At 41.9% G+C, this 24,494-nt stretch overlaps 1 protein-coding gene and 2 long non-coding RNA genes across 6 annotated transcripts in view; all 3 read left to right on the top strand.

Moving 5' to 3' along the window:
* The first annotated feature begins 4,255 nt into the window (after positions 1–4,255).
* The window catches only part of rerg (RAS-like, estrogen-regulated, growth inhibitor), a 67,475-nt gene continuing 47,236 nt past the window's right edge, over positions 4,256–24,494 (top strand). The window contains exon 1 of one of the 3 annotated variants that reach the window (XM_026146775.2): positions 4,256–4,516. The gene's annotated coding sequence lies outside the window, so the exon portion shown is untranslated. Of the gene's footprint in view, positions 4,645–4,766; positions 4,789–24,494 lie in introns of those variants that run through there. The other 2 variants (XM_026146776.2, XM_026146777.2) reach the window with 2 other exon arrangements.
* LOC145421467 (uncharacterized) lies at positions 9,197–11,842 on the top strand. Of its 2 annotated transcripts, XR_013902831.1 has the most exons (4): positions 9,197–10,572; positions 10,656–10,818; positions 10,937–11,129; positions 11,425–11,840. It is a non-coding gene; the product is annotated as an uncharacterized LOC145421467 (long non-coding RNA). The 2 variants fall into 2 exon arrangements; XR_013902830.1 differs by having other exon boundaries at positions 9,198–10,572; positions 10,937–11,842.
* LOC113025573 (uncharacterized) lies at positions 15,874–18,438 on the top strand. The gene is made up of 4 exons (XR_013902631.1): positions 15,874–16,224; positions 17,124–17,195; positions 17,364–17,465; positions 18,367–18,438. It is a non-coding gene; the product is annotated as an uncharacterized LOC113025573 (long non-coding RNA).

The raw sequence follows: 24,494 nt of genomic DNA, 5'->3' as shown, positions 1-24,494 counted from the left end.
GTATGGTCTCAAACACAAAGAGTGAAATGATGCAATTAACCCCATAGTCTGGGTTAGTTGTAACATGTCCTGTAACACAATGACATAAGGGTACTGACAAAATCTTAATATTTAATCATTTTTATTCAACACCTTAATGCACACACACACAGCTTCAGTGATCCCTTGCTCTCCTATGTAGCAGCATGGAATCACCACTCAGAGGAAGAAAATGTAGTTGTGCACCAGCATCTTCATTAGTACAGGTGTGGGGGTTTTAAAACATATTTATAGGACTTTGTTTCTGAGTGAAACAAAGTCCCAACGTGTGAGTATCAAAGTGCTGCTCTGAATATTTTCTGTTAAATATTTTGGCGGAGGTGTGGTAAATGGCTCCACTGCAGAGGAGCCATTTCAGTGACACCGGGCCTGGAGGGAGAGGTGTGTGTGTGTGTGTGTGTGTGTGTGTGTGTGTGTGTGTGTGTGTGTGTGTGTGTGTGTGTGTGTGTGTGTGTGTGTGTGTGTGTGTGTGTGTGTGTGTGTGTGGAGTCGGCCGGAAAGCTGCTCCGCAGTGGTGGTGAAAGATGGTGTGAGGACAAATCTCTGTTCACAAATCTCAAACATGAAAAGTGTTAAGTGTCGTGACTATGGTTACGATATAAAATCATAATTAATGATAAACAGAATGGCATCAACAGTCCGTTCACTCAAAAATACACAGAATATTTGAACATGCAAACAATTAAAAAAAAGGTTTAAGTAAGGCGTAAGTGCTTCTGTAATGCACGGCTGGGTTGTTGATGAACAGTGGCATGTGACTCGTGGTCTAGTTGACCACAAGTGCAGCGTCGTCACATTTCCTGATCCAACAGACTCAAGTGAATCAGTTCTCCATTTGTGTCCAGCATTATGAGAACTGTCCTCTCTCTTGTTAAAAAGAATATTTTCACAATGGTATATGTGTATTTATGCCCCTGAAGTCTTTTTTTCTGTATGTATGAATATCCAGGAACAAAAAAGAGGCACAATTACAGTAGTTCCCTTTCCCTCAACACAGAGTAAGATGAAGTTTAAGTTAAATCAATAAAAAAACATTAGCTGAAAACTAGATTTCGACACTAAAGCTGATTTCCGGAAGCTAATAACAACCCTCTTTAATTGTGACACAATATAAAATAATCGCCATCAAGGTGTTCTCAATAAATGCTGCCATACAGTGTGTTTGGGTCCCATAAATATGCATCACTTCTCCTTTAGTCCTCTCCAGTTTTTCTGAAACCTCTAAAAGGACCCTTACTGGATTCAGACGCCTTGGTCGGGAGTCAGACCCCCAACCTGAAGTTGCAAAGGCATGTAGTGTTGTGCTGCATGTGCTGCCAGACACTCATGGAGTGCAGGTAGTTTCTTTAGCCAGTAGGCATGAATCGTGTCAGGGTCTAGTGATGTCCTTCTTCCATATGCTGTTCGAGTATTGCTCCAACTCAAGGCTTGGAATGGATGCTGTTCTCATATTGTTCCGACACAAACCTTGTTAATCTAGATGATGTCTGAGCTGATATAGCTTCAGTTTTGTCTCTCTTGCTCATATCCCAGGAGTAGCATGTGGGACCTAGGCTGGAAAGTGTACTGGATACACATGCCCTGGCACATTATCTTTGCCGTTCCCAGGACTACGCTCTTCTGGACAGAGATCTCTGATATCACTCCTGGGATCTGCTGGAGCCACTGGCTCAATTTGGGGGGTAGCTGCCCCGATGCTGCAGTTATCACACTAGTACTGTTGCCTTCACCATCCACATCTTCTCAAGCTCCCCCCTCAGCCCTTGATATTTCTCGGGCTTCTGGAGTTCCCTTTTGCTGATGTTGCTTTCACTGGGTATAGCTGGGTGAAAACTTTAGGGGGATTTAGATAAAGGGGAGAGAGTAATTGAAAATGTATTTATTTAGTTATTTATTTATAAGTAAATAAGGTGGAAAAACACTAAACACTCACTCAGAATATGATACATGCCATCCAAAGCCCCCAACACACATCTGCGTCATCCACGCATCTATTCCAGTAGAAGAAGCAGGAAGGGCCCAGATGGGTTTCCCATAGCTAAGGGGTGAGAGTCCCAGAGGACCAGAGGTAGTCGACCCCGCTAGAGGCTGGCTGCCCTGGTCCGAGAACAGGGTCAAAGGGCCACAGGTGCCCAAGAACCACCCGGCAGAGCCCCTCCCATCAAGGAGGTCCTAGCCACCCCAAGCAACCAAGGGAGCGGGTCAGTGACCACACCAGAACATCCAGCTCCCCCCGAAACCAGCAGCAAACTGGGACGGTGCCCCAAAAACTGCCTGTAGCCCCTCATCCCGGGCAGGGTGTTTGAAACAGGTGTAGGGATTCCCCTTTATAAACTCAGAACCTTTGTTATCACTTGTGGCCACTAGAGGCCGCTGTCCTCCCTAAGAAGGAGCTCATACAGGACTAGCTGAAGTAGCATTTTATGAAAGCAGACAGACATAATGTATCACAAGAGAGAGTTTTTTTCTGTTTTTACAATGACGACCCAAACTAATAGTAAAACAGTGCTTTGGTTGTTGCAAATTAAGAGTTTTAACAAGCAGCAGTACACTGAGTCAACCCTCTGTGGGTCAATAACATCCACAGCAAAGTGAGGATAATTTCATTGCTTTCTTAATGTTCTGCTGTGGATCAAAGTGTCTGATGGACTGATGTTAGCTAACATGCGGCTGGTGTCACGGCTGGTCAGGCAGGACTTAAATGCGGGACTCAGAGCTGTGCATGTAAAGGGAGGTTTATTTACAACAACACCAAGTGAAATATATACACATATGTACATATTTAAGGGCCTTGAGGTGACTTTTGTTGTGATTTGGTGCTAAATAAATAAAATTGAATTGAATTACAGTGATGAAGGGACACGGGCTCCAGGAAATCTAGGGGAAGGTCCAGGGCAGGGGTCCACGTCCACAGTCCTCTTCACACTGTCTGTGACTCACTCGTACTCAATCCACTCCCACGCTGAAACTCACTGACACTCATCCAAGCAGGGTCCACATGAAACAGGCAGGGATCCTGAGGATCGTTAGGAAAAACCAGGAATCACGATGAGACTCGGAGATTCACAAAGAGAGCTGGAACTACACTAACGAAGGTAAGCACAACAACCCAGCAATGAACAACAGTCCGCCGTGGCTTTAAGTAGTGGCAGAGCAATCATGCAGCAGGTGAGTGATGATGAGCAGTCGTGGAGATTGAGGCAGGGACCAGGAGGAGGAATGAAGAGGGAGAGAAAACATCCAAAACAAACGGAGCTCTAGAGAGGACCGGAGGATCAGGACACCTGGTGTGGTCTTCTGCTGCTGTAGCCCATTTACTTTGTGTTGTGCACTTAGAGCTGCTCTTCTGCACACCTTGATGGTAACAAATGGTTCCTGTTGCCTCACTATTGGCTCAAAGCAGTCTGACCATTCTCCACTGACCTTTGGCATCAGGAAGGTATTTTCCCCCAGGAAAATACAGCTCACTGGATATCTCAACTTCTTTATACCATTTTCTGTAAACCACAGAGATCATTGTTCTGGAAAATCCAAGCAGAATCAGCCTGTCTGGCATCAACAGCCACGACACATTCTATCATCTTTCTTCACCATCGTGATGCTCAGTTTGACCTGAACAGGCACACATAATAAACTGGCTGCTGGATGTATGCAGCGTGACTCTACTGGACTATACAGTTTTGGTGCCATGTTCTCAGACTGTATATATTTTCTTTGTCTGCTTTCTGCTGCATATAGTTTCACGAGTATCATTTTGCTTTTCTCAGTTTAATGATTTATATTGTCTAAAGTTTTAAATAACTCCACATTTTTGTCTAAGGAGCTTGGAAAGAAAAGCATCTGGACTGTTTTAAGTTGCTTGAAACTGGCTGAACCTTCACAGACAAACTCCCCACTTTGTTTTTGTGTCTGAACACGTTTTAGTCCACTGTACATTTCTGTGGTGCTCTTTTTAAAGTCAGCCAGGGTTTAATAAAAGTGAAAAAGTGTCTGTGTTTACATGTCATAGCACATTTAAGTTGTGCGTGTCATTTGCCTAAATGCCGCCAAAACACTGGAAAAAAATCTAACATAGACGGTTTGGAAGAATATCGTTTAACGTTTTGAGATCTTTGAAATCTTTAGGGGGTTTGGCGAAATGAGAGAGGAACTGGAAAATAGTGGAATTTCCCTTTAGAATCTCGAAGCCTGTGTTATTGCTCCCCGCCACCAGAGGCCGCTGTCCCCCTCGTTGTGCTCATGCAGCGGCACGCAGCATCAGCCCGGTCAGAGGCAGCAGAGTGTCGGGAACTCCAGCAGCTCCTCTCTATATATTTCCACTGAGGCTCTGTTTTTGGGATTCATTCATCCCCGTCAGAGCTGCTGCTCGGTCCGCCCGGACAGGATCTCCTCTTCCATCCACCCGTCCATCCACCTATCCGTGTTCACCTCCCCCTCTGCCCAGAGGTGCGCAGCGTCCGCATCTGCACCTCAGAAGGTCAGACACATTATTTTCGATCATCGGACCTGTCAACTTTTTTCTTTCTTGTTTTCCTCTCTTTCCCCCCATTTCTGTCCTCTTGATTTCATCACCGGAGGAATTACTACTGAATTCAGCGGTCACCGGTGAGTCGCCCTGCCGGTGTTTTCTCGTGAGGCGAAATCCCCGCAATATAGAGGCGTGGAAGCGATCAGACTTGTGGTCAGGCCAAGAGGTCTGATATATTAGCAGCTGAGGGAATCCTTTTAAGGAAGCTCGTGTTTCCTGAGGTGAGGTTGAGTCTCATGGGGGGAAAGTCTATCCTAAGTGTTGCTGGGATTGCTTTAAATTAACCTTAACCATAGCTTAATGTAATTTAGTCTGTGGTCTTAATGACGTGTTGCAAGTTGGAAAAGTCTTGCAAGTCAGTTATTTAGGAAATTAAAATGGAGCAATGAAAGAGAAAGCCAGAATCCAGTTTTGTAATACAACCAAAAGAGTTCAGTCTTTATGAATATGCAGTTTCGTGTTACTCTCCCTTCTCCTTCTCCATTCGCATTCATGGGCAGCCCCGAGTACTGCAGAACAGGCCAAATCTTTATGGGAATTAGGGTCCTGTCGCCCAGCACTGGTGCCTGCCAAACTGGGCAGAAGAAGAGGGGCAAGGAAATGCTGAGTGGCTTTGATATACTGCTTATGCACTGAATTTCAATCAATTCAATCTGGACTGAAGGCCAGATAAGAATAATAATTAATTAATAAATAGTAATAATAATAATGAAAAATAAAATGCATGTACTCATTATATTTAAAACAGAGATAAATGTTGCTATATTGTGTTTATAATAGCTTAAATAACTGTATAATAGTCCTTTTTGTAAACAGAGCTGTGAAGCACTACAGTCTCTGCCTTCTGATGAAGCACTGTAACTGGTGCACTTACTAAAAAACACAAGTACAACCGACATACTCTCAGTTTTTGCTACTTAATATCCCTTGAACTGAACTTCCAAGTAGATTATGATTACATAAACACGTGTTAACCTATAAGAAAAAAATCACCGCAACTAGTTACAATGCACTTTAATGTTAACACTAATTCATAGATAATAGCAACATATCATTAACATATAAATTAGCATGATGTCCAGAATGGGGCCATTCTGCATGGTATCGAGTTCAATGTTAAAGTTGCTCCTAAGGAAATCTCAGAGTACACACTGACTTATTTGTTAACAGGTCAAATGAGGCCAAACTTATTTACTTTAACTTGAATGAAATTTATTAGAAGAGTTGTGAAGAGTTCTGCTTTTATACTGAGCCACTCCTTCTTCTATTTATGTATCAGGATGATGATCATGTGACAGATACCCGTCACCCCTGGTTGGTGTTCCAGTGTCACCATATGGTAGAAATTTTTGGAATTTTTTTGTATAATATTAAAGCCTGGTCTGGATCGTTACTGAAAATCTAGCGTCTTTTTTCGGCTTTTACTTAACTAAAAATATAATTTAAACGTTTTCTTAGAGTCAGGGCATTGCAGAAGTATTTTCCCCACTAATTTCCCTCCAGAGGCTGCGCACCATTTCACTGTATATTCTGATGACAGGCCTGCGGTTTGCCGTCTTTCTATAGCCTGTGGTGCAGCAGGTCTCCTCCCTTGGTTTGGAGCACTGAGGTCTGTAATCTCAGTCAACCACAGCACCACCACCCAGATTCATTTCTCAGGGTAAAAATTACAAAAAGGCCAGCTGGGCACACAGTGGAAAAAAATATATACACGTGCCCAGTTTGACAGTCTGGATGAAGTCCCTGCAGAGCAGAGGTCCACGTGTCGAAATAAGCACACTGCTGCATCCTGGACAGAGGGCATCGAGTCCATCAATCATCACTCTTTGTATTTCTCTGTTAAAGTTTTTGCCTCTCCTGAAAGTAAACAAGAACAGCTTCACAGAAACACTGACAGCACTGGCTATGTAGCCAATTATGGAAAAGTTTATTAAGACACAGTCTGATGAGGATCACAGGATTTGCTTTCTAATCTTGTAGTCATTTCTAATCACATGCTGTAGTTAGTGCTGACTGTTTTTAACCTTTGCCGTACACAGCGAGTTTGTCTTTCGCCTCTTTTATGTTGATTTGTTAAGAATGTTCTAATTAACGTTGAAAGTCAATTTAAAGGAATGTTGTAGAAAATACAGAAATTCACTTATTTAGTCTCCTGATGGGAGTTAGCTGAGATCGCTCATTTGTACCTATGAAGTCTGGACACCCTTAGCTTAGCTTAGCTTAGCTTAAAAACAGTCTGGTGCTGTGAATTCCTAAAGCATTGCCGTTACCATGTGTTGCTCAAAAACTGTCTGAGAATGAAGTCATTCCACCCAGCCAAAAAAAGCAAAGAAAAAAGACCCTTTTCTGTAATAAACTAGATGTATAAAATGGACGTAGTTCCTGTGATGCGTCAACGGTAGCATTTTGGCTAGTTAAGACTGGTAGTGTTGCTAGTTAAGACCAGCGGTCCCCAACCTCTTTTGCACCACGGGTCAGTTTAATGTTAGACAATATTTTCACAGACCGGCCTTTAAGGTGTTACGGAGCCCCGCAGGGGACATGGGAGAAAAAAAAATTAAGACGGACTTTTGCAAGATCTCGCAAAACAAACTCGGGATCTCGCAAAAGTTTTAGCCGCATTCTTCGGAGGCCGCCAGCTCGAAGCCGACCGGGAGATCGAGGCACGATGTGCCGGGAAAGCGGTGTTCCTCCCGGCTGTAGTAGGTCTCGACCTCCCGTTAGCTTCGAGATGGTGGGTGTCAGATCTCCGAAAACGTCGGAGCACTTTTGCAAATTTGTGATGTCTTGTAAACCGAGCAGGTATCTGACATTTACACAACTACAAAATATCTTAAAAGTGTATTTTGTGACCCAGAAAGAGTAATATTACAACTAAGTAGCTGCCGCCATTGTTGGAATGTTGCGAGATCTCGCAAAACTTTTGCGAGAACCCGAGTTTGTTTTGCGAGATCTCGCAAAAGTCTGTCTTAATTTTTTTTTCTTCCATGTCCCCTGCAGGGCTCCGTAAGGTGTCGCAGATAAATACAACAAAATAAAATGATACGACCAAGACAAAAACTGTGGTATTTTGTAAATATAATAATAAACACAAATTCACTGTGTAATTGTGTAACTTTATTAGCAGTGTCCTCCTAAAATCCGGGAAAAGACCCAGGGAAACCGAGTTAACGATAAAAACCCTGAAAATCATAAATTTCACACCCGAGCCTCAACTCTTGTGGCCTGGTACCAAACCACTCACGGACCCGCCTGATGGGTTGGGGACTGCTGGTTAAGACTAGCAACACCAGCAGAAATGCATTCATAAGCCGTATATATGCGACAAACAGACACGCATGTCTGCTAACAGTACAGAACTTTATCACTCAAGTATGTGTACACACACAATTGGGCTCAGGTTACTTCTTTGCTCTCAATGTACACTGCACAATAGGCAACAGACAATACAGACAATAGCAACATGGCACAAATAATAACACACTGGAAGCCTGGCAGATATAATGAACTGCCGGGGACATTTCTGCCCAGCCAGGTTTGGGTAGCACAGGGTGGCTGATCTGGAAATCTGTGTACGACCGTGGTCAAGAATTCCAGATGGTGGCGGTAAGGCCTGGCAGGCGCTCACTGGCTGTAGCTGCCTGTCAGTCAAAGTAAACACATCCGTAACTCTTGTATTCAGATGGATGAATTTCTCACAGAGGGCAAATACCTTAAGGAACTGAATTTTTGGCACTTCTAGTTGAACCAAAGATCATTTTTATTAACTTTAGAAAAAGTTGGGCCAACAGTTTTCACTAGTCTTTACAGCATGCTAGTTAAGCTAGACTACAGTCACGGTAAACACTCACTTGTTGAAGTAAATCCTGAGATCTTTCTTTCCCTCTTCTTATTTTCCCCATCTTCAGATTCAAGCAGTGATTTGTTATCCAACAACAGTATCAGACTTCAGCTAGCCAGGTTTTTATCGGGTTTTTTTTTTTTTTAAAAAGAGCAGAAGAAAAAGAGGAGGCTCCAAGAGACAACATGCAAATGCACCTTTGTTAGCGCTGGACGAGTGCAGTGCTAAGGTCAGCCAAGCTAGTCACAGCTTGTCTTATCTCTGTACCGCATGCAGGTGAGATGAAGTTGATAGTGATTACCACGTTTGACACATAAAGGTGGCAAACACACAGGCCGTGGTCTTTCAGAATGTGAGAAAAATTGCTCTTTAAAATGCATCCCTGCTTTACTTGTAGTGCTTATCCTGGCTCATAGTTGTTGTTTTTTTTCCTTTCTCTGGCTGATCCTATGTTTCTTTGACCTTGGATCCATGCTGAAACAACATATCATTTGTTTTTGTCTTGGCAGCCACTGGAATTTGTTCTCTGTCAGAAAAAAGCTCTACATGCGTTGAGTAAAATAGAGAGACACCTCAGCTTCACTAAAGCAGATCATCCTGTGACTTCATTGCATGACTGAGGTGTGTGCGTGTGTGTGTGTACATACATGTATGTTTGGATGAAGGATGGAGCAGGTGTGGAGGCCATAAAAGGCAAAACAGGAAGACGAATGGCCGAGTCGATAGGGAGACACGTCTCTGTGCTTCTCTTCTTCCTCTCAGTGGTGATTCCCTGCTGCTGCGTGGGAGAGCAAGGGATCACTGCAGCAGTGTGTGTGTGTGTGTGTGTGTGTGTGTGTGTGTGTGTGAGTGCGTCTATGTGGTATGGATTGACATTTGACCTGCGCTGTACCTGGGCTCCGGGGACATTTCGACTTTTTGCTGTGTATTCATGTGTCCCCCTAAAACATGACTTGTAAATGCATTTTTAAGTGTCTAAATAATAATTTTTTCTACTTCTTATGAGGTCATTATTTATCTTTTGACCTGTATTTGCTTAAACTGTAGTGTAAATTCATTTATTAAACTATAATTAAAAAGATTTTCTGATTTTCTTAAAAGTCCACCTATACCCCTCACCTGATTTTTGTGTATTCCAGTGTATTGCACAGCGACGTTTCGAGTTAGAGTGGATGTGTGTAGGTACTGCAATTTAATACACATTTTCAATACACACGGCCGGAAGTCATTGTGATTGGTAGGCTATATATATAGGCGGTACCTACAGGAAACGGCGCCACAACTTTCGCGCGCGTGCCCTTTAACAAGTGTATGTCGACGGCAATACGAAGACGGATTAAAAACACAAAGGTAAGCCTTTTTTAATGTAAAATGCACCATGACTTTAATACTATATGAAATTATAGGTGCACAGGCCTATATTAAACTGGTTTAATTTATGCTTTATGGACTGTTAGTGAGTCTTTGAAGAAGTAAAACGGCCCCAGCGTTTGTCATTGAGTAAATAAAATAGGGCTGACGACTAACCGCGTCAACGCGATAAAGCGGGCTAACCCGTGTTAGGATTTACTCGGTGTTAAAGCATTATTGTGGCTTAAACGTGTTAATGCCGACATCGCGACTAACGCGATTAACAATTAAACCAGCGCAGTCTGAGTCAAAATCCCTGATGTCGCTGTTAGCTAATTTCGGGCAGTTTGTCCAATGTCTGTCATTCTGCTGACAGCCCTAAAATAAAAGCAAGGGTATAAGTGTATTTAGTCGTGTATTTATTTATATGCCTGAAGAAAAAACTTCTTACAGTTTTGATGCCTAAGCTTTCTCAGTACTTGTATCACTCTCTGCAGTCGCCATTACAGAAATGTCACATGTCGCCATTTTGAGTACTAGGCCTTTAACATTTTAAAAGAAGGCATAAATTAGCACTATGAATAAGTCAGCTGTGTTTATGCTGTAAACTACACTACTGCTAGTTCTGCTACTACTGATGATGATGACAATGATGACGATAATCGTAATACTTTATATGCTTTGGTAATACAGCCAATCGTACAGGAGAACATGCGAAGGAGACGCATTCCTCCACGGGAGGATGCAGTCTGTCATGTTTCTGCTGGAAGGGACAAACTGGGACTTGATATCCACTACATAAATGCCTTCAAAGGTAAGTTGGTCTTTAGTTTGGATTAGATTTGGAGTTTGTCACTTTGTCTTTTGTCACTCACTTGGTATGCCTCTGCAATTCAGGTCGGGGCATTTTCACGACTGTTCCATTCCAAAAAGGAGACTTTCTTTTGGAATACAGAGGTAAACTCATAACAAAAGAAGAATGTGAGCGGAGACACAGAGTTTATCATGACAGCCTGAAGGTGTTCATGTTTGAATTCAAGTTTGATGGAAAACTCTGGTGGTGCGTATTATATCAGTGTAGTTTGATTAAGATTAAATGAGACATTGCTTTTGATTTATGAAAAAAAAAGCTTCCTAACTAACTAGTTAAGCTAATACTTTTTTGCCTAACCCCACAGTGTGGATGCATCTCAAGAAGATGGGTCATTAGGCAGACTTGTCAACGACAACCACATCAGTCCAAGTGCTAAGATGAAAATATTAAATATCAATGGAAAGCCCCATCTATGCTTATTTGCAAGCAGAGACATAAGTCCAGGCGAAGAAATAGACTATAATTATGGTGACTCGGATTGGCTCTGGAGATGCAAGGTATTTCTACAATTGTACTTTTTGGAACTGATAAATTGCATACCCTAAGCCATTTTTACATTTGTACCTACTCAAATTGGCTTAACGTGACTTAGGGCATCTAGTTTTTCACTGAAATTGAGTATCACCTACTGTGCCTGGGGTAACTATAGCAATGCAGCCGAGCATCCAGTGATATAAATGCCACAGCAAGCATGGACGTCAAGGTGACAAAATGCCTGCTGCTCAGTCTATACTTTAGTGTTCAATTCAGGGATCACGCTGTTAATTTTGGTCGCTATTTCAAACATTTCAGAGTTTCAAAAATGATGGCTTGGATTTTCACGAAGGAGGCGCACTCATAACTTATCGAGTGACACCATTGACCAGCCACCTGGTGGCATTCAGTCTATGTCAAATTTTCTGATCACTTTGGATCACTTGGAACCTTGGTGCAGTAGTTACTGAAAAACTACATGGTACTATAACCTACTGGAAAAACAGGGGTAGGTACTAATGGAAAACAGGCAATTGTGATGGCTGCCACATCAAAGCCCTCTAAAAGCACTAAAAAAATATCAGCAGGTATGCAGAAATAAAAAATGGCTTTCGGTTTCTAAATTTTAACAGTGATTGATGTTTAATGTGATTCTACACAGCAAAATCTCCAGTGTTAAATTAACACTGGAGAGTGTCTATAAGGGTCCACACCTCTGAGTGTTAAATACAACACTGTTGAGTGTTAAATTAACACTTTTGACAGTGTTATATGTTTAAAAGTAACCTAGTCAGTTTTGAAGATTAACAATGGCTAACACTGAGCAGTGCTGATTTTCTAACACTGGAAAATAACTCAAAATGTTAGAAATATTCCAGTGTTAGAAAATCAGCACTGCTCAGTGTTAGTCTTTGTTAATCTTCAAAACTGACTAGGTTACTTTTAAACATATAACACTGTCAAAAGTGTTAATTCAACACTCAACAGTGTTGTGTGGACCCATATAGACACTCTCTAGTGTTAATTTAACACTGGAGATTTTGCTGTGTAGCCTCTTTAGTTAGATTCATTTTAAATTTTGTCCCTTGAAGATAAATGGGCCCTAGTGACAGTTCGTTGCTGCTACAGGTGATTGTTTTACTCCTTTAGCAATGGCTTAAAAAATAAAGAAATCACACTGACTATTTGTCTCTTAATCATAGGGCCTTAAATTCTCTATACATGACAGTGAATATTTTAAAGACAATAGCTTGAAACTTATCTTTCTCATACAGTTTATTTAATGTTTCAAAAGCCTCTTCAAAAATGCACTGTATATTCATTCTCTATCTGTTACACACGAAGACTGAGACCAGCCAGATTCAGAAGACTGTGAGCTGCCTAAAGCCGCAACCAAACAGCTTTCCAAACAATGATCTGGACCTGAAACATCCAGAGCCTGAAAGGGTAAATATAATCCAGTGTACCACTTAATGAACTAATAATTTAATCTATCATCATTCTTTATGGATGCTGTGTGTGTGTGTGTTTGGCAGTCACCTGGGTGTGATGTGATTTACATGGACCGTGGCTTGTAGGTCCTTTTCATTGTTTCAAAGTGCAAGTCTGGATAACATCTGAGTGTGTGTGTGTGTGTGTGTTAACCACCCAAATGTGACTTAGGAGGACCACACTGTTATTGGGGGACTCCGTCAAAGTTTGCTTCATGGTGACATCACTCTGGTTTTAGGAGGGGTCTTCTCGTATGTCTTGACAGTTTGACCTACAGCATGCAGAGCTGACTGCATGTGCTTTGTTTCTATGTTGAAATTTTTTGAAACTCAGGCTTGAACATTAAGATAGATAGTACTATACAACTTCTTAACTTGTTTTAGGCACTTTTTACTGCTGTAATGCATGGGCTCTCTCTGGCTGTGTACTCTGGCTTCTTCCCACAGTCCAAAGATGTAGCTTATGGGGTTAGGTTAACTGGTGATTCAAAACTGCCCTTTGGTGTGAATGCAAATGCTTGTCCTTCCATGTTAGACTGGCGATCTGTCCAGGTTGTACTGCCCTATGGTAGCTGGTATAGGCCCCAAAACTGCTACCCCACAATCCTGATAAGGATAAGTGGAAGAGGATGGATGATTGCAAAGGAATCAGTTGTTAATTATTGTAGCCAGTATTTTTTTCAGAAGAAAACATTTCTTGAGTGGAAAGCCCCCCCCCCCCCCCCCCCCCCCCCACACACACACATGCAAATTAAAGACAGAAGCACAGGACTGCCCAGTACAGTTGCAAGAAGAGCACTTGGTCTAATCTTTGTGCCATCTTTTCTTTGTTGCAGGATCTTGATGAAGAAATGCCTCAGCAAGGCTCAGAAGCCATGCATTCTTCTTCAGTGCAAGATTTTGAAGAGGTAACATTGACCTAGGACAGATTTTAATGAATGTTTCTCATGCACGATGTGTACCTTACGCTATTTGCCGATAGTGAAATGGTCTATTCATCCTCTTGAGTGATGCATTTTTAGTAACTGTCAGATTACTGTTCTTTTGTCTTCATTCTCTATCTGTTACACACGAAGACTGAGACCAGCCAGATTCAGAAGACTGTGAGCTGCCTAAAGCCGCAACCAAACAGCTTTCCAAACAATGATCTGGACCTGAAACATCCAGAGCCTGAAAGGGTAAATATAATCCAGTGTACCACTTAATGAACTAATAATTTAATCTATCATCATTCTTTATGGATGCCGTGTGTGTGTGTGTTTGGCAGTCACCTGGGTGTGATGTGATTTACATGGACCGTGGCTTGTAGGTCCTTTTCATTGTTTCAAAGTGCAAGTCTGGATAACATCTGAGTGTGTGTGTGTGTGTGTGTGTGTGTGTGTTAACCACCCAAATGTGACTTAGGAGGACCACACTGTTATTGGGGGACTCCGTCAAAGTTTGCTTCATGGTGACATCACTCTGGTTTTAGGAGGGGTCTTCTCGTATGTCTTGACAGTTTGACCTACAGCATGCAGAGCTGACTGCATGTGCTTTGTTTCTATGTTGAAATTTTTTGAAACTCAGGCTTGAACATTAAGATAGATAGTACTATACAACTTCTTAACTTGTTTTAGGCACTTTTTACTGCTGTAATGCATGGGCTCTCTCTGGCTGTGTACTCTGGCTTCTTCCCACAGTCCAAAGATGTAGCTTATGGGGTTAGGTTAACTGGTGATTCAAAACTGCCCTTTGGTGTGAATGCAAATGCTTGTCCTTCCATGTTAGACTGGTGATCTGTCCAGGTTGTACTGCCCTATGGTAGCTGGTATAGGCCCCAAAACTGCTACCCCACAATCCTGATAAGGATAAGTGGAAGAGGATGGATGATTGCAAAGGAATCAGTTGTTAATTATTGTAGCCAGTATTTTTTTCAGAAGAAAACATTTCTTGAGTGGAAAGCCCCCCCCCCCCCCCCCACACACACACACACACATGCAAATTAAAGACAGAAGCACAGGACTGCCCAGTACAGTTGCAAGAAGAGCACTTGGTCTAATCTTTGTGCCATCTTTTCTTTGTTGCAGGATCTTGATGAAGAAATGCCTCAGCAAGGCTCAGAAGCCATGCATTCTTCTTCAGTGCAAGATTTTGAAGAGGTAACATTGACCTAGGACAGATTTTAATGAATGTTTCTCATGCACGATGTGTACCTTACGCTATTTGCCGATAGTGAAATGGTCTATTCATCCTCTTGAGTGATGCATTTTTAGTAACTGTCAGATTACTGTTCTTTTGTCTTCATTCTCTATCTGTTACACACGAAGACTGAGACCAGCCAGATTCAGAAGACTGTGAGCTGCCTAAAGCCACAACCAAACAGCTTTCCAAACAATGATCTGGACCTGAAACATCCAGAGCCTGAAAGGGTAAATATAATCCAGTGTACCACTTAATGAACTAATAATTTAATCTATCATCATTCTTTATGGATGCTGTGTGTGTGTGTGTTTGGCAGTCACCTGGGTGTGATGTGATTTACATGGACCGTGGCTTGTAGGTCCTTTTCATTGTTTCAAAGTGCAAGTCTGGATAACATCTGAGTGTGTGTGTGTGTGTGTGTTAACCACCCAAATGTGACTTAGGAGGACCACACTGTTATTGGGGGACTCCGTCAAAGTTTGCTTCATGGTGACATCACTCTGGTTTTAGGAGGGGTCTTCTCGTATGTCTTGACAGTTTGACCTACAGCATGCAGAGCTGACTGCATGTGCTTTGTTTCTATGTTGAAATTTTTTGAAACTCAGGCTTGAACATTAAGATAGATAGTACTATACAACTTCTTAACTTGTTTTAGGCACTTTTTACTGCTGTAATGCATGGGCTCTCTCTGGCTGTGTACTCTGGCTTCTTCCCACAGTCCAAAGATGTAGCTTATGGGGTTAGGTTAACTGGTGATTCAAAACTGCCCTTTGGTGTGAATGCAAATGCTTGTCCTTCCATGTTAGACTGGCGATCTGTCCAGGTTGTACTGCCCTATGGTAGCTGGTATAGGCCCCAAAACTGCTACCCCACAATCCTGATAAGGATAAGTGGAAGAGGATGGATGATTGCAAAGGAATCAGTTGTTAATTATTGTAGCCAGTATTTTTTTCAGAAGAAAACATTTCTTGAGTGGAAAGCCCCCCCCCCCCCCCCCACACACACACACACACATGCAAATTAAAGACAGAAGCACAGGACTGCCCAGTACAGTTGCAAGAAGAGCACTTGGTCTAATCTTTGTGCCATCTTTTCTTTGTTGCAGGATCTTGATGAAGAAATGCCTCAGCAAGGCTCAGAAGCCATGCATTCTTCTTCAGTGCAAGATTTTGAAGAGGTAACATTGACCTAGGACAGATTTTAATGAATGTTTCTCATGCACGATGTGTACCTTACGCTATTTGCCGATAGTGAAATGGTCTATTCATCCTCTTGAGTGATGCATTTTTAGTAACTGTCAGATTACTGTTCTTTTGTCTTCATTCTCTATCTGTTACACACGAAGACTGAGACCAGCCAGATTCAGAAGACTGTGAGCTGCCTAAAGCCACAACCAAACAGCTTTCCAAACAATGATCTGGACCTGAAACATCCAGAGCCTGAAAGGGTAAATATAATCCAGTGTACCACTTAATGAACTAATAATTTAATCTATCATCATTCTTTATGGATGCTGTGTGTGTGTGTGTGTGTGTTTGGCAGTCACCTGGGTGTGATGTGATTTACATGGACCGTGGCTTGTAGGTCCTTTTCATTGTTTCAAAGTGCAAGTCTGGATAACATCTGAGTGTGTGTGTGTGTGTGTGTGTGTGTGTGTTAACCACCCAAATGTGACTTAGGAGGACCACACTGTTATTGGGGGACTCCGTCAAAGTTTGCTTCATGGTGACATCACTCTGGTTTTAGGAGGGGTCTTCTCGTATGTCTTGACAGTTTGACCTACAGCATGCAGAGCTGACTGCATGTGCTTTGTTTCTATGTTGAAATTTTTTGAAACTCAGGCTTGAACATTAAGATAGATAGTACTATACAACTTCTTAACTTGTTTTAGGCACTTTTTACTGCTGTAATGCATGGGCTCTCTCTGGCTGTGTACTCTGGCTTCTTCCCACAGTCCAATGATGTAGCTTATGGGGTTAGGTTAACTGGTGATTCAAAACTGCCCTTTGGTGTGAATGCAAATGCTTGTCCTTCCATGTTAGACTGGCGATCTGTCCAGGTTGTACTGCCCTATGGTAGCTGGTATAGGCCCCAAAACTGCTACCCCACAATCCTGATAAGGATAAGTGGAAGAGGGTGGATGATTGCAAAGGAATCAGTTGTTAATTATTGTAGCCAGTATTTTTTTCAGAAGAAAACATTTCTTGAGTGGAAAGCCCCCCCCCCCCCCCCACACACACACACACACACACACATGCAAATTAAAGACAGAAGCACAGGACTGCCCAGTACAGTTGCAAGAAGAGCACTTGGTCTAATCTTTGTGCCATCTTTTCTTTGTTGCAGGATCTTGATGAAGAAATGCCTCAGCAAGGCTCAGAAGCCATGCATTCTTCTTCAGTGCAAGATTTTGAAGAGGTAACATTGACCTAGGACAGATTTTAATGAATGTTTCTCATGCACGATGTGTACCTTACGCTATTTGCCGATAGTGAAATGGTCTATTCATCCTCTTGAGTGATGCATTTTTAGTAACTGTCAGATTACTGTTCTTTTGTCTTCATTCTCTATCTGTTACACACGAAGACTGAGACCAGCCAGATTCAGAAGACTGTGAGCTGCCTAAAGCCGCAACCAAACAGCTTTCCAAACAATGATCTGGACCTGAAACATCCAGAGCCTGAAAGGGTAAATATAATCCAGTGTACCACTTAATGAACTAATAATTTAATCTATCATCATTCTTTATGGATGCTGTGTGTGTGTTTGTGTTTGGCAGTCACCTGGGTGTGATGTGATTTACATGGACTGTGGCTTGTAGGTCCTTTTCATTGTTTCAAAGTGCAAGTCTGGATAACATCTGAGTGTGTGTGTGTGTGTGTGTGTGTGTGTGTTAACCACCCAAATGTGACTTAGGAGGACCACACTGTTATTGGGAGACTCTGTCAAAGTTTGCTTCATGGTGACATCACTCTGGTTTTAGGAGGGGTCTTCTCGTATTTCTTGACAGTTTGACCTACAGCATGCAGAACTGACTACATGTGCTTTGTTTCTATGTGGTTTGAAACTCAGGCTTGAACATTAAGATAGATAGTACTATACAACTTAACTTGTTTTAGGCACTTTTTACTGCTGTAATGCATGGGCTCTCTCTGGCTGTGTACTCTGGCTTCTTCCCACAGTCCAAAGATGTAGCTTATGGGGTTAGGTTAACTGGTGATTCAAAACTGCCCTTTGGTGTGAATGCAAATGCTTGTCCTTCCATGTTAGACTGGTGATCTGTCCAGGTTGTACTGCCCTATGGTAGCTGGTATAGGCCCCAAAACTGCTACCCCACAATCCTGATAAGGATAAGTGGAAGAGGATGGATGATTGCAAAGGAATCAGTTGTTAATTATTGTAGCCAGTATTTTTTTCAGAAGAAAACATTTCTTGAGTGGAAAGCCCCCCCCCCCCCCCCCCCCCCCCCCCACACACACACACACACACACACACACATGCAAATTAAAGACAGAAGCACAGGCCTGCCCAGTACAGTTGCAAGAAGAGCACTTGGTCTAATCTTTGTGCCATCTTTTCTTTGTTGCAGGATCTTGATGAAGAAATGCCTCAGCAAGGCTCAGAAGCCATGCATTCTTCTTCAGTGCAAGATTTTGAAGAGGTAACATTGACCTAGGACAGATTTTAATGAATGTTTCTCATGCACGATGTGTACCTTACGCTATTTGCCAATAGTGAAATGGTCTATTCATCCTCTTGAGTGATGCATTTTTAGTAACTGTCAGATTACTGTTCTTTTGTCTTCATTCTCTATCTGTTACACACGAAGACTGAGACCAGCCAGATTCAGAAGACTGTGAGCTGCCTAAAGCCACAACCAAACAGCTTTCCAAACAATGATCTGGACCTGAAACATCCAGAGCCTGAAAGGGTAAATATAATCCAGTGTACCACTTAATGAACTAATAATTTAATCTATCATCATTCTTTATGGATGCTGTGTGTGTGTGTGTTTGGCAGTCACCTGGGTGTGATGTGATTTACATGGACGAAGTTTATTAGTTGATATCTGCAACTGAATTGAAAACACACCTTTCCAACTGTCCAAAACAAATAAATGTTGCAATATTTTGCTAACAGTGTCACAATCATCGTCTGGTGTGCACAACAATATCATCTTTGGACAAGTGCATTCAGTGTGTGGGACCGGTTTCCTCCCTCAAGTGGCTTGGCTTTAAGTGCAAAGGTGAGACATTTAGTGAATAGGTACAGTGTATAGTAAAAAGCATTAATAGAGTTCAACAAGTTAAGACGTGCTGAAATGAACACTGCTCCCTTTTTAATTAATGGGTGGTCACGTCTAATTAAAGAAATGCAGTATTACCTCATTGGTGCAGGACCTTGTAAAAATGGTATACTTGGGATTGTCCTCAATTCCCCATTCCATAACATAAACTGCTCAAAATAATAAATGGAACACTTAAACAATGCGATGTTACTCCAAGTCAGTCACACTTCTGTGAAATCAAACTGTTCACTTAGGAAGTAACACTGACAACCAGTTTCACATGCTGTTTTGCAAATAGAGTAGACAACAAGTGGAAATTATAGTCAATTCACCATAATAAAGGACTGGTTCTGCAGGTGGTGACCACAGACCACTTCTCAGCACCTATGCTTTCTGGCTGATGTTATGGTCACTTTTGAATGCTGGCGGTGATTTCATTTTAGTGGTAGCATGAGACAGTCTACAACCCACACAAGGGGCTCAGGTAGTGCAGCTCATCTAGCGTAGCACATCAATGTGAGCTGTGGCAAGAAGGTTTGCTGTGTCTGTTAGTGTAGTGTCCAGAGCATGGAGGTGCTACCTGGATGTGGAGTAGGCCATAGGAGGGCAACAACCCAGCAGCAGGACCGCTACCTCCACCTTTGTGCAAGGAGGAACAAGAGGAGCCCTGCAAAATGACCTCAAACAGGCCACAAATGTGCATCTGTCTGCTCAAATGGTCAGAAACTGACTTCATGAGGGTGACTTGAGGGTCCAGCATCCACAGGTGGGGATTGAGCTTGCAGTCCAACACCATGCAGGATGTTTGGCATTTGCCAGAAAACACAAAGTTTGGCAACTTCAGCACGGGCACCCTATGCTCCTCACAGCTGAAAGGAGGTTCAAACTGAGCACGTGACAGTCTGGAGATGCCGTGGGGAATGTTCTGCTGCCTGCAACATCCTCCAGCATGATCATATTGGCAGTGGGTCAGTAATGGTGAGGGGTGGCATTTCTGTGCCTGCCAGAGAGCCTGACTGTCATTGGGTAACAAGATGAGGTCCTCGGACCCTTTGTGAGACCACATGCTGGTGCATTTGGCCCTGGGGTCCACCTAATGCGAGACGACACTGGGCCTCATGTGGCTGGAGTATGTCAGCAGTTCCTCCATGACAAAGGCATTGATGCTATGGACTGGCCCGCCTGTTCCCCAGACCTGAATCCAATTGAGCACATCTGGGACATCATGTCTCACTCCATCCACCACAAACTGTCCAGGGGTTGGCAGATGCTTTAGTCCAGGTCTTGGAGGAGATCCTTCAGGAGACCATCCGCCACCTCATCCCGAGCATGCCCAGGCATTGTAGGGAAGTCGTACAGGCATCTGGAGGCCACACACATTCAACTACACACTTTCATGCCACTCAACTACCTAAAGAACAAAGTATTTAATAAGAATAATTCCTTCATTCACATCTGGGATGTCCTTTTTTGGGGGGGGGAGGGGGATTAGCAGTGTATGTGTAGTCATTAAAGTATCCTTAATGTGAACAGTTTTGTTTTTTTTGTTTTTTCAGCATTTGACATTACTGCAATGCTTTGACAAAAAACTACTTCACTTAAATAGAACTGCAAAGCTAAATTAAGTCTATCAAAATGTGTTTCAGTTTGTTTAGGGGTCTGGCACAAATCTTGCCTTGCAAAATTGGCAAATCAGAATTGCCACCAGTCAACACAGGTGTGTATCCCATTCATATTTGGCTTGACTTTTTTTCAGTTTATTTTTTACCTGTCTAAAGTATTGATCAATTAAAAAAACTTTTGTTCTTACATTCCAGAAAGAAGAAATTTCTGAATATTCAGGGGAGGATGGATTGCCACATTCAGTTCTGGATCAAATATCAAGCGATGATGATGGCAACCACAGCATATCAGAAGAAGAATATGTGCCAGATTCAGAGTCATATGATGAAGATTCAGATGAAGACATCTCATTATTGCCAAGCACATCAAAAGGTCTGCTATGCCAAGATGACATCTCCAAAGCGCATGAACAATCAGATTCAACGAATTTAATCCACAACTTGACAAAGGACAAGCCACAAGATAAAAGTGAGCTTTGCGAAACTGAATCAGAAAAAATGACTTTAAGTAAAAGAAATTACTGCTATTTTTGTGGCAAACCACAAGCTAAAATTTCCCGCCACCTGAAAACGCACAAAACGGCTCCTGATGTTGTGCATGCATTTTCCCTGCCTAGAGACTCAAACGAGCGTAAAAGTCTGTTAGAGAAATTGAGAAATAAGGGAAATTTTAAGCATAATGCTGCAGTTTTGCATGGTGGAGTGGGACCACTGAAAGTGAAGAGAAGACCCAAGATTAAAGCAGTAGAGGGAAAGTTTGCTCATTGCTTTTATTGTCAAGGGATGTATGTTCGCAAGGATCTTTGGAGACATGTCCGCAGATGTCCTAACAAACCAAAAGATGACACGGATAAAGAACCTGGAAGAACCAAAGTACTCGGCCTGGCTTTAACTCTGGAGTCTCAGTGTTATCCGCAGGTGTCAAGTGGAGTCTGGAAGGTTCTTGCTGTTATGAAACAAGATGAGATTGCCTCAGCTGTGCGAAATGACTTTACTGTTATTCAGTTTGCCCAGTCCCTCTACAATAAACATGGACAAGACCCTACAAAGTATGATTATATACGACAGAAGCTTCGTGAAGCGGGACGTTTGTTGTTGTGTCTGCGCACAGAATTCTCAGTGCATAACATGGAAGAAGCTATTAAGCCTGCTAATTTCCAGAGAGTTGTGCAAGCAGTAAAGAAAGTTTCAGGTTTTGATGAAGAGACACTGTCATACAAAACTCCAAGCCTTGCGCTGAAACTGGGACATACACTGCATAAAATGTCTGACATTATCCATTGTCGTGCCCTCATGACAGAGGATGAAGCCCTAATCAAGTCCACTGATGCGTTCAAGAAGTTGTATGTCTCCAAATGGTCTGAGATGGTGTCTCACCGTGCCTTGAACACATTGAGTGAGGCAAAGTTTAACAAGCCATCAACATTGCCCTTTACAGAAGATGTTCGGATTCTCCATCACTACCTTCAAAAATCTGCAGAAAGTGCCTTTTGCAGCTTGGAGAACGAAGCCACAGCTCAGAATTATGCCCAACTTGCACAAGTTACACTCTCACAAATCATTGTGTTCAACCGAAGACGTTCTGGAGAGGTTTCAAAGATGCGCCTCAAAAGTTTTCTTGAAAGAGACAAAACAGCACTCCACACAGATGTTGCCATGGGGCTCTCAGAAATGGAACAGAGACTCTGTAACTATTTCTGTAGAATAGAAATAATGGGAAAAAGGGACAGAAATGTTCCAGTTCTGCTAACACCAAGCATGCTGGATGCTCTGTCACTACTTGTTAGTAGGAGGCCTGACTGTGGTATTTGTGCCACTAATATCTACCTCTTTGCAAGACCCCGATCAATGAGTCATTACAGAGGAATGGACTCCTTGCGTGTTCATGCACACCAGTGTGGAGCAAAGCAGCCTGAGTATCTAAGATCGACACAGCTCAGAAAACATGTTGCCACACTCTCACAAGTCCTTAATTTGAAAAACAACGAACTTGATCAGGTTGCAGATTTCCTGGGTCATGATATCCGCGTTCACCGCGAATTCTACAGATTACCAGTTCCCACAACACAGCTGGCCAAGATTTCCAAACTGCTTTTAACACTGGAAAAAGGACAACTTTCCCAGATCCAGGGGAAATCACTGGATGAGATCAAAATAGAAGGTTTGTATTGAAAGGAGCAAATATTAGGGCAGTAGTTGAATATTATGCTTTATCAACCGAATTAAAACCTAAAAGCACAGACCATTCTGTTAAATGTCCATGATTTAAGGTTCTTGAAGTCTATTGTTTCATCACTTTGCAACATTTGGCAAACTGCAGAGTGGTGGCCTTAAATAGTAAAACTATGTACTATAATTTCCAGTATTTGTTCTGTATTTTGTCATATCTCGTTGTTAATGTGAGGTTTTTGGGGGGTTTGTGTTTGGTTTTTTGGGGGGGTTTTCCCACAATTTCTCAGATGAAATTGCATTAAGTGATGCTGAAACAAAGGACAGTGAGAGTGAATCAGATGATGATGACACAGCACTCACAATGTTGGCGTGTGGCACCAGTGAGCCTGTACATGCAGTAGCTGATTCCACAAACACAGCGCAGCTCCAAGACACTGTAGATTGTGGTAAGTTACCACTAGCTTGGTTTCTGTGGATAAAATGTTTGTTACAAATATTAAAACTTAATCAAATTGTGTAATCAGCAGATGAAGGACCACTCACAATGCCTGCAGCAAGTGAGACTGCTGCTCCCTCTGAAGGTAAGGGGTGCAGTTGGTTCTCTAAGCTTATTATTGTTTCATCACTTTGCAACATATGGCAAACTGCAGAGTGGTGGCAAAAAGTCACTTGGATGAGTGACAAAATGTTTCTCCCACTGAAAACGCTACGTCCAGATTAACAGAATCAACGTTTTGGGATTTACTTACCTGGATGATTGAGCATGCATCAAGAGACTTTTATTCAACTTTTTATTCAGTCTTTTATTCACAGCGGAACACTAAATGTCTCATTTTAGAAATTTGATAAATTTTCAAAGAGAATTTTAGCTCGTTTTGATATTGATGGTAGCAACACATTTCAGAAGTTAGTACAGGGTAGCATCCATTCTTTTAACCACCAAATGTTTTTTGTTTTTTTTGTTTGGTTTTTTGTTTGTTTTAACTACTACTACTTTATATATCTTCCAGAGAAAAATGCTGCTCAATCCCACAATTCCCGAAGAGCTCCCAAAAACATGTGGTCCAAGGCTGAGGTTGCTGCAGTGATGAGGCATTTTAAAGACCACATAAACGAAGGGAAACTAGCCACCAAAAATGAATGCAGTCATTGCAAATTGGTAGAAGATCCGGTGTTGGCAGGAAGAACAGTTCAAAACATAAGAGATTTTGTAAGAAACAGAGGATTAACTGCAAAAAGGCAGAAAAAAATGAACTAAAATAACTGTTTAGAGAGCTGTGGTTTTACATCTTGGTCAGATTGCCAATTGTTGTTAACACTGATGTTCTGTTTAAAGAAAAAAAAGTTCTTGTTAAATACAGAAGTAGTTTGTATTTCATAATTTTTACATTTAATTTATTTAGGGTTTTTTTTGACGGGTTATATTTAAAATAAAAAATTATAAATGCATATTTTCTCCCCTTAATATTTACCTTTAAACTATTAAAATTCATTTTAAATGTTTTTAATTTTTCTGTTTTCTATATTTTTATATTTCTGTGGGAAGCGTGGGCATTTTTGTCCATAGATTTCTTTTTTTATTTATGGTTAAAATTAATGTTCAGATCCAAGAACACTAATAAAATGATGTTCCAG

Source organism: Astatotilapia calliptera, chromosome 17 (genome assembly GCF_964374335.1).
Source record: "Astatotilapia calliptera chromosome 17, fAstCal68.1, whole genome shotgun sequence".
In the NCBI taxonomy this organism is placed as follows: Eukaryota; Metazoa; Chordata; class Actinopteri; order Cichliformes; family Cichlidae; genus Astatotilapia; species Astatotilapia calliptera.
The sequence above is the reverse complement of the archived record's forward strand: the minus strand, read 5'-3'. Positions and strand labels throughout refer to the sequence as shown.